This window comes from Neophocaena asiaeorientalis, unplaced genomic scaffold (genome assembly GCF_003031525.2).
Source record: "Neophocaena asiaeorientalis asiaeorientalis breed wild unplaced genomic scaffold, Neophocaena_asiaeorientalis_V1.1 scaffold15, whole genome shotgun sequence".
NCBI lineage: Eukaryota > Metazoa > Chordata > Mammalia > Artiodactyla > Phocoenidae > Neophocaena > Neophocaena asiaeorientalis.
Window position 1 is genome coordinate 688,224 of NW_020185328.1, and position 11,512 is coordinate 699,735.

Below are 11,512 nucleotides of genomic sequence, written 5' to 3' on the forward strand. Positions count from 1 at the left end.
GTATTTCCGTTATTTGTAATTGAGAGTCCTAATACAACCCTCCAGAGTTATAGCTTTGTATTTTGCTCCCAGAATCTATATAGTTTTAATAATGATTAGCAATAGTGGTGTTTATCTCGTGCACTAATTTACCTGAAATTGAATAGGGACTACTGCACACACATATATTCGGTGTTGTTTTCAGTAAATTTTTAGTAAACTGGAGTTAAACCTCAAGCCATCCTGACAACTTCTTCCTCGATCAACCTCTTTGCAATTACAGACAGAAGAATTGGCCATAAATGCAATTCAGCTTAAAAAACACCATAAATTTTAAAAGCTTGTGAGGGGACCACTGGATTGCATTATCAATTCATTGTACTTCCTATTTGGAAGACTAAAATTAGAAATGAAATTCTAATGTTTTTGTTTATATAAATGTTTATAACTGTCCTCTTTCCATCTCAAACAATTGTGCCTCAATAAAGACATTGCACGCTATTTGAGAAGAGGAAAATACCTTTAAATTATGTGACTGAGTTTTAGAATGTTAATAAAGTATGGCTAACCAAGATGTTCAAACTAACTGATGAAAATTTCCTTTTCTATGACTACATAAAGAAAAATCTTTTGCGCAGTACCAAGTTGTTTTTTTTTTTTTGCGGTTCGCGGGCCTCTCACTGTTGTGGCCTCCCCAGTTGCGGAGCACAGGCTCTGGACGCGCAGGCTCAGCGGCCATGGCTCACAGGCCCAGCCGCTCTGCGGCATGTGGGATCTTCCCGGGACCGCGGCACGAACCCGTGTCACCTGCATCGGCAGGCGGACTCTCAACCACTGCGCCACCAGGGCAGCCCCAAATACCAAGTTTTATGTGGTATAATGTGTAAAAGAGAAAGCACCTTATCTGTGTTTGTGCAGAAACCAGATAACCTTGTCATAAACTGGGGAAGAAATGACTTAAGTGTCACCGCCCACTTCTGCTGTGAATAGGCTTAAGGGCTACTAGGTGTCATAACCATTAACACAAACTTGACAGAAACTAAATCTCAGTGCACAAACTAAAAACAAACCCGATCTGCTCTAAATGAGTTCTATGAATTCATATGGGGCTATTCCCAAACATTGTTTAACTTCCCAACAACTTGTGAGGTATTATCATCACCACTTTGCAGCTGAGGAAACTGAGTCAGAGAGCTGTTGCATTGTGCCAGGGTCACCCAGCTTGTAAGAGTTTGAACAAAGGTCACTCACTCCCTCCATATGCCTAACTCAGCACTGTGCTCTACTGTGAATTTCTCAGCTGTGGTTTAAATTGTTTCTTTAAAATTAACATTTGCTACGCAAGACTGGAGTTTTCTTCTTGGTAGTGATACTGTACACAGCACCAAGAATATAGTAATTATACCAAGAGTATATTAAAGTCAGCAGGTGTGTGTAATAGAGCAATTACAAAAAGCACACCTGTGAAACATGTTCAGATGCAGCAATAATAAATCATTTGAAAACTAGGCTTGACCACTAAAACCGACACATGATTCTGGACTGAATCCTATGCCCAGGGCAAGTATGAGGGGCAATTTACTATCAAGACCATTATTGGGACATTCAGCAGAATTTTAATATGAGCTGCAGTTTATTTTTAAAATGCTGTATCAATGTTAAAATTTCCTCTATTTGATACCTGCACTGTGAATATTTAAAAAAATACTTATATGAAAACACATTGGAGTATTTTAGCTAAAGGGCAATAATATATGCAAGCAATCTCTCTCAGATGGCTTAGTGAAGAAATTGTGTCTCAAGAGAGATAGGAGAGAGATGACAAAACAAAAGCGACACGTTAAAAATATCCAGTAAAGGTATATGTGAATTCTTTGTGTTATTTTCATGGTTTTCCTGTAAGTTTGAAATTATTTAAAAATATAAGATTAATTTAAAAAGAGTCCTATGGGCTTCCCTGGTGGTACAGTGGTTAAGAATCCGCTTGCCAATGCAGGGGACACCGGTTTGAGCCCTGCTCGGGGAAGATCTCACATGCTGAGGAGCAACTAAGCCCGTGCGCCACAACTACTGAGCCTGTGCTCTAGAGCCCGCGAGCCACAAATACTGAGTCTGCGAGCCACAACTATTGAGCCCGAGTGCCACAACTACTGAAGCCCACGCGCCTAGAGTCTGTGCTCTGCAACAAGAGAAGCCACCGCAACGTGAAGCCCGTGCACCGCAGTGAAGAGTAGCCCCTGCTTGCCACAACTAGAGAAAAGCCTGCACGCAGCAACGAGGACCCAATGCAGGCAAAAATAAAAATAAATAAATTTATTAAAAAAAAACTTACACACAAAAGAGTAGATATTAAAAAATTTTTAAAAAGAGCCCTAGGTTAGACCCAGGGGTTCTGGATTCAGGCTCAGGTTTCCCACTGTTCAACTGAGTGACATTTGCCATTTCACATAACCTCTCTGGACCATGTAAAATACAGAAGTTACTTGTTTTAATTATGGATTGGCATTCCATTATATGAATAAACCTCAGCTCATCCATTCCCCTACATGGGGTAGTTTCAACTTTTTCACCATCACAAATAGTGCTGCAATGAGCAGCTGTATACATGCTTCCTTGTGCTCACATGCAAGCTTGTCCCAGACCTGATCCACATTATCGACAGGGATAAATTCAAGAATATGAGTGAGTGGGGAAAAAAGCACACTGCAAGAGGATATGTCAATCTGATTCCCTTTATACAAATTTTCAGACACTAAAATACATCATAAAAGTACAAAAACATATACTGGATTGATGTATACCAGCTTCACCGTAGAGCTAACCTCTAGGCGGGAGGGAGGAAGGGAAGGATAGGGTGGGCTTTGGTCGTATCTATAATTTCCTTTTTTTTCTTTTAAACTTATTTTATTTTATTTTATTTTTGGCTGCATTGGGTCTTCGTTGCTGCACATGGGCTTTTCTCTGGTTGCGGCGAGCAGGGGCTATCCTTCGTTGTGGTGCGCAAGCTTCTCACTGTGGTGGCTTCTCTTATTGGGAGCACGGGCTCTAGGTGCACGGGCTTCGGTAGTTGTGGCTTGCGGGCTCAGTAGTTGTGGTTCACGGGCTCTCGAGCGCAAGCTCAGTAGTTGTGGTGCATGGACTTAGTTGCTCCGTGGCATGTGGGATCTTCCCGGACCAGGGCTCAAACCTGTGTCTCCTGCATCGGCAGGCGGATTCATAACCACTGCGCCACCAGGGAAGCCCTATAATTTTCTTTTAATAGATATTTATTGGAGTATAATTGCTTCACTGTGCTGTGTTAGTTTCTGTTGTACACCAAAGTGAATCAGCCATATGCATACACATGTTCCCATATCCCCTCCCTCTTGAGCCTCCCTCCCACCCTCCCTATCCCACCCCTCTAGGTGGTCACAAAGCACCGAGCTGATCTCCCTGTGCTATGCAGCTGCTTCCCACTAACTATCTGTTTTTCATTGGGTAGTGTATGTATGTTGTTACTACTCTCACTTTGCCCCGGCTTCCCCCTCCCACCCTGTGTCCTCAAGTCCATTCTCTATGTCTACATCTTTATTCCTGTCTTGCAACTAGAGAGAGAAGCAGAGGGGAAGAGACAGTGAGACAGAGAAAGTAAAAGGATTCAGCTAAAGAATCTTTCAGTCCTTTCCAGCTCTCATGTTCTATATTCGAGTTAGATTTGTAACCTTAAGAAACTTTATAACCTTTAGGCTAGTAGACAAGTCAGAGACAAGTAAAACATAGTTTAGTATGCTTTGAAGGAAAAAGGACTGATGTTGTATTAAAGAAAAAGCTTGATTAATCATTTCCTTGAGATAATGGAACTTAAGCTGCAATTAGAGGAGATAGTGAACATGGGGAGAAGGGCAGGCTTTGGTTAGAGAAGTGCTTTTAGCCATAGATTCCTGATGGGGAAAGAGGACCTTTTCATTCTTAGCATTGTTTGCTCAGTGAACCACCTAAGGAAGGTACACCCCAGAAGGAAACCTGTTATTACACATTGGAATTGACTGGTCCTCCATTAATAGCTAAAACTGAATAGCATGTTTTGAAACAGCAGAAAAGCACAAAGAAAAAAAATTTTTGATCCAGGACTGGTGTCATTTAAAGTAAACAAAGTAGAAATTTCGTAATTATCCGGTGAATTTCTGCAACTTGATTACTAGACTGGATAGTTCAAGCAAAAAGTGCATCTATTGGGACTTCCCTAGTGGAGCAGTGGTTAAGAATCTGCCTGCCAACGCAGGGGACACGGGTTCAATCCCTGGTCCGGGAAGATCCCACATGCCGTGGAGCAACTAAGCCTGTGTGCCACAACTACTAACCCTGCACCCTAGAGCCCGCAAGCCACAACTACTGAACCCGAGAGCTACAACTACTGAGCCTTCATGCCTCAACTACTGAAGCCCACGTGCCTAGAGCCCATGCTCTGCAACAAGAGAAGCCACAGCAATGAGAAGCATGCACACCGCAACAAAGAGTAGCACCTGTTCACCGCAACTAGAGAAAGCCCGCGTGCAGCAACAAAGACCCAACACAGCCAAAAAAATCAATCAATAAATAAAGTTTTTTTAAAAAAGTGCATCTATTGGTGAGTACACACAACTGCAGCAAAACATCTCTCTAGCTCTGAGGGTCACCTTATATAAAATTAAACAGAGAGGGGTTTATCCATCAGGGCTCTTTTGGTACCAAAGAGTAGAAAATCTGATTCAAATGAACTTAAATGAAAATAAGACTTTATTGCATCAGGTAAAAAAAAAAAAAAAAAATCCAAGGGTAGATTTAACTTTAAGTACCTCTTGATCCAGGAGCTAAGGCAATGGCATCAAGACTTTGTTTTCCCCCATCTCTTGGCTTGTCCTTCTACACTGTTGGCTTATTTTCAAGCTTCATATGGTGTCCACCATCAGGTCACTCTTACTGCTAGCAGTCCCAGGGAAAAAGAGATGGTCTCAGCTGAGCAGCTCCTACACAAATTCCAACAATTAAGGTGCTTGGAATAACCCACATCACATACTTATCTCTAAGCTAATTAATCACTGTTGCTAGGGAGTGCAATGCTTTCATTGGCCAGGCCAAGTCACATGCCCAGGAGTCAGGGGTGGAGTTAGTTCTAACCTCAGCTCCTAGGGGAGAAGAAGTGTTATCAATGAACACTTCTCCCACTTTAATGTGCACTAAATTGCCAGGGAACTTCTAAAATGGAGATTCTGATTCAGGAGGTCTGGAGTGGACCCAGAATTATACAGACAGAGAGTCTGTATTCACAATAATCCTGGCCATATAAAACTCCCAAGGAGAATGCTAAACTACTGTTTAAGGATCTCAAGTGTTGTTAGTTACAGGCCAAGCCAGCTACATAAATTAAGGGGCCCAGTGAAAAATGAATTGGAGCTCCTTGTTCAAAAATTATTAAGAATTTCAAAAATTGGGGACAGCAGAGCATTAAACCAAGCGCAACTCTTTTAAGCTTGGGACCTGTGCATCCTTACAGGTCACACATCCATGAAGCCAGGCTTGATTGCAGGCTTCTGTTTTGATGAGTCTATGGCCAGAGCAGGATTTCTGTGAATACTAGGGGACAGGCTGAGGCAGACCCTGAGGTCCTTCTCTGCTCTTCCCCCAAAGAGATTCAGCCTCATCTTTGAATAAATGTTGAATATCTATTTGAAAATCATCTCCCTGAAGGAACACCAGTTACTAGGCTGCCTGTGGAGCCCATGAATCTCAGTCTGACTCTCATTAGAAGAGCCCTGCAATGCTTACTCCTCTTCTTAATTGCCACTGATTTTACTCCCATATTAGGCTAGATATTCTTGCTGTGTGTCCCAAGGCATCCCACACTTTCACAATCATTGCACTTAGCACATATTATTTGTTAGCTAATTTAGCTGTCTGTCTTTCCTCCCAGACCACAAGTTCAAGGAGGGTAAGAAAAGTGTCTACCTTGTTTAGAGTCCCTTTCTCTAGTACAGTGCCTGGGACAATGTTTTACAAATATCTGTAAACTGAGTCGACAACTATAGCAATAGTTAACACTTTTGGCACTGTCAGATGTTTAAATTTTAGCCATTCAGGTGGGTGTGGTGGTAGCCTAGTGTTTTTAATGTGCATTTCCCTGATGATTAGTGAGGTTGAACACCTTTTCGTGTATTAACTGGCCTTATGAATACTTTCTGCAACAGCTGGCTGGGGCTGCCATAACAAAGTATCACAGACTAGGCGGCTTAAACAACATAAACTTATTTTCTCACAATTTTGGAGGCTAGAAGTTTGAGATCAAAGTGTTAGCAGGGTTGCTTTCTTCTGAGGCTTTCTTCTCTCTTTGACTTGTAGATGGCTATGTTCTTCCTGTCTTCACGTGGTTATCCCTCTGTGTATGTGTGTGTCCTAATTTCTTCTTATAAGGACACTAGTCAAATTGGATTAGGGTCCATCCTAATGACCTCATTTTAACTTACTTCCTCCTTTAAAGAGTCTATCTCCAAATACGGTCACATTCTGTGGTACTAGGGGTTAAGACTTCAACATATGAATTGGGGGAGGGGGTGCATAATTCAGCCCATAACCCCTCTTCTGTAGAAGTGCCTTCAAGTCTCTTGCCCATCTTTCTTTTGAGTTGTCTGCTGCTAGAAGCTCTTTATATAGCCTGGATTCTGTCCTCTGCCTTCTTCTCTCTCAATGGACTCCAGCTCCATGTATGTTAGACCTTTTTACTGTGTTCTACGTGTCACTTACCTCTTTTGTCTCTCCCTGCTTCAGTCTGGATATTTGACTCTGACATATATCCAATTTTATTTTCTCTTTAGCTGCATCGAATCTACTATTAAATCAATGTATTCAGTGCTTACTTTTTATTTTTCAGTTCTAGAACTTCCATTTGATTCATTTTTATAGTTTTCAGTTCTCTGACAAAATTATTCATCTTGTTCTTTAATTTCTTAAACACATTCTCATAGTTATTTTAAAATCATGTCTAAAAACCCCAACATTTGTATCTCCTGTGGCTCTGTTCATATTTTCTTTCTGGTTTAGGTTAATTATTATTTTGGTAGGCTTCATTCTTTTTTATTGAATTCTAGACATTGTACATGAAGAAATATGAAGGCAATTTGCGGCCCTGGGTTGACTTTTACTTTTGGCAGGATGTTTGGCGAGAGGTAGATCATCTTAATGCAATCTGGGATTAAAATAATGCAAAGCTAGGCTGGAGTTCTTGTGAAGCCTATTTCCTACTCCCATTGACTCATAGGCTGAAGCCCTTCAGGATTCCAACTGAATGCCTGTAGAGTTTACCAGGGAACATTTTCTGAGATCCATTTTTTTGTCCCTGCAACTCCTGGGACTTCTCAAGGAGCTTCTCAGTCACACATTTGTCTGGCATCTCTAAAAGGAAAGAGTCCAAATGCCAAGCTCACATACCTAGACTTTACTTCCAGGTCTTGCTCCTGCAAATTCTCATGGTCTTCCCTGGCCTCTTGCCAGCCAGGTTTGGATGGGAAGAGGTAACCAGAATCAGTTTTTCAGAAGCTGACTTTCTCAGAGAGTCCCACTGTTGGGACACACGGGCTGGTCCACTGAGCTGTGCTCAGGTGTCTCTTGGAACCAGTAGTACTGCCTCTTCAACAAGGAGCCCCATCACCAATCTTAACTTTCTCCCGCAGGCAGGAGTGTATGCCTGGGAACAAGTAAGCCTTAAAAATATGTTCTCTAGAGAATCATTTTTTTTTTAATTTATTTTTTTGGCATGTGGGATCTTAGTTCCCTGACCAGGGATTGAACCCACGCCCCCTGCATTGGAAGCGTGGAGTCTTAACCACTGGACCACCAGGGAAGTCCCAAGAATCAATGTTTCGAAGGCATTTATTTTCAACAATTCCTCCTCTGAATCTGTGTATGTTTCAATTAGATAGGAAACTCCATCTTGAAGCTGGGTTGTTGCATGTAAGCACAGCCGGCAGCATAAGCTCTCTATGTGAGCAGCCTAATGTGAGAACTCTGCCTCATACCAGTTTGGAGAGTGACTGTGCTAGATTCAATAATGTCTCCAAAATTCATGTCTATCCAGAACCTCAGAATATGACTTTATTTGGGGAAAAGGTCTCTGCAGATATAATTAAGTTAAGATAAAGTCATACCGGATTAGGGTGGGCACTAAATCTAATAACTGGTGTCCTCATAAGAACACATCATGTGAAGAAATAGGCAGAGATTGGATGCTGCTACAGCCATGGAATTCCAAGGACTGCTGGGAGCCACCAGAAGCTAGGAAGAGGCAAAGAAGGATTCTTCCCTAAAGCCTTCAGAGGGAGCATGGTCCACCTTGATTTCAGACTTCTTGCCTCCAGAACTGTGAGAGAATAAATTTCCATCATTTAGGTCACCTAGTTTGTGGTAATTCTTTTTTTTGTGTGTGTGTGTTATGCGGGCCTCTCACTGTTGTGGCCTCTCCTGTTGCGGAGCACAGGCTCCAGACACACAGGCTCAGCGGCCATGGCTTACGGGCCTAGCCGCTCCGCGGCATGTGGGATCTTCCCGGACTGGGGCACGAACCCGTGTCCCCTGCATCGGCAGGCGGACTCTCAACCACTGCGCCACCAGGGAAGCCCCTGTGGTAATTCTTTATAGCTGCCTTAAAGAACTAATAATACAGTGACAAATAAATTTAATCACAACTTCTCCCATTAGTAATATTAAATCCGAGACATTGTCTTGATTGTACTTGGGATTTATTTTATAGAGATGACTGAGTGATGACATGGAAAGCAAACTGTGAGGGTTTTTTTTTTTTTTTAACATCTTTATTGGAGTATAATTGCTTTACAATGGTGTATTAGTTTCTGCTTTATAACAAAGTGAATCAGCTATACATATACATATATCCCCATATCTCCTCCCTCTTGAGTCTCCCTCCCACCTTCCCTATCCCACCCCTCTAGGTGGTCACAAAGCACCAAGCTGATCTCCCTGTGCTATGCGGCTGCTTCCCACTAGCTATCTATTTTACATTTGGTGGTGTATATATGTCCATGCCACTCTCTCATGTTGTCCCAGCTTACACTTCCCCCTTCCCGTGTCCTGAAGTCCATTCTCTACATGTGTGTCTTTACTCCTGCCTGTCCTGCCCCTAGGGTCAGAACCTTTTTTTTTTTTTTTAGTTTCCATATATATGTGTTAGCATACGGTATTTATTTTTCTCTTTCTGACTTACTTCACTCTGTATGACAGACTCTAGGTCCATCCACCTCATTACAAATAACTCAATTTCATTTCTTTTTATGGCTGAGTAATATTCCATTGTATATATGTGCCACATCTTCTTTATCCATTCATCTGTAGATGGACACTTAGGTGGCTTCCATGTCCTGGCTATTGTAAATACAGCTGCAATGGACATTGTGGTACATGACTCTTTTTGAATTATGGTTTTCTCAGGGTATATGCCCAGTAGTGGGATTGCTGGGTCATATGGTAGTTCTATTTTTAGTTTTTTAAGGAACCTCCATACTGTTCTCCATAGTGGCTGTATCAATTTACATTCCCACCAACAGTGCAAGAGGGTTCCCTTTTCTCCACACCCTCTCCAGCATTTGTTGTTTGTAGATTTTCTGATGATGGCCATTCTGACCAGTGTGAGGTGATACCTCACTGTAGAAACTGTGAGCTTTATTACTCACAGTTCCAAGAGAAGGGGGCACACCACACTGTGCAGGGCCACATAGGGAAGTTCCAGAATTGGTCAGGAGGCAGAAAGAGTGAGGGGAGAACATGTCCTACAGCCTTTTGGGGGGTTTTCATGGGAAGGAATGAGCAGGGCAGAGCAGGCAAGTTTGAGCAAGTTTAGGATTGGGTAGTTTGAATAATCCCAGTGGACTCTGGGCTATAAAGCTAGTCTTTAGTCATCTGGTACTCGGACGTGGGGTGGTCTGAGGAATGGGAAATACTCACTTGATGCATGGAAATTGTATAAAGGAGGTGTTCAGGGATATGGACTTTAGGTTAGTTGGTGTTATGGACTGAATGTTTGTGTCCCCCCGAAATTCATATGTTGATGCCCCAGTTCCCAGTGTGATAGTATTTGGAGGTGAGGATCTGGGGAAGTAATTAGGCTTAGATTAAGTCATGAGGGTAGGACCCTCCTGATGGGATTAGTGTCCTTGTAAGAAGAGGAAGAGAGTGAGAAATCTCTCTCCATGAGAGTGCACGGAGGAAAGGCCATGTGAGCACACAGCAAGAAGGCAGCCATACGCAAGCTGGGAAGAGATCTCTCACCAGGAACAAATCTGCTGGCACCTTGACTTTGACTTTCCCAGTCTCCAGAACTCTGAGAAGTAGATGTCTGTTGTTTAAGTCATCCAGTTTACGGCATTTTGTTATAGCAACTGGAGCTGACTAAGACAGTTGATCTGTATATGAAGAGTGTTTGAAAGCAAATTGTTTACTATCTTAGGAATTAGCTAGTCCTGGGAGGGGAGGTCTCTCCCCAGGTCTGCAAGGCCCCAAAATGTCAAAGCATCGTAAAACACAGAAAGTAAAAAACATGATCATCAAACTTATAAAAAAGCTTTTGCACAGCAAAGGAAACCATAAACAAAATGAAAAGACAAACTACAGACTGGGAGAAAATATTTGCAAATGATGCAACCAAAAAGGGCTTAATTTCCAAAATATACAAACAGCTCAAAATGGCTATCTTCAAAAAGTTTACAAATAATAAATGCTGGAGAGGGTGTGGAGAGAAGGGAACCCTCCTACACTGTTAGTGGGAATGTAAATTGGTGCAGCCACTATGGAAAACAGTATGAAGTTTCCTTAAAAAACCAAAAATAGAATTACCATGTGATCCAGAAATCTCACTCCTGGGCATATATCTGGAAAAGACAAAAACTCTAATTCGAAAAGATATGCATCCCAATGTCCACAGCAGCACTATTTACAATAGCCAAGACATGGAAGCAATCTAAGTGTCCATCAACAGATAAATGGATAAAGATACGGTATGAAAGAATAAAGAATGGTATGATATGTATATATATACATAAATATATATATATATATCTATCTGAATCACTTTGCTGTACACCTGAAACTAACACAATATTGTAAATAAACTATACTTCAATAATAAATAAATAAATATATAAATAAAAACATGATCAATACAGACATACAGACAGAAGTCACCAGAAGCAGAAGCTGAGAGAGAATGAGACAGAACCTGAAATTACCCCTTTGTATTCAGGGCCAAATTTCTTGAAAGGATAACTTACATTTCTTATTTATTTATTTCTCATTTACTCCTTACCAACTACAATTTGACCTTTTTCCTTACCTCTAAAGAATTCCTCTTACGCAGGTAATTGCCAGATCCAATTAATACTTTCGCATATGTCACCTTCTATATGAATCCTTTCCATTTCCCCTGCCCTCCACAGGTAGAACTGGTCTCTCTTGCATTGGTGTTTTTTGGTATAACTTACAGAAATTTTGATCAAACACCTTAAATATTTCATTG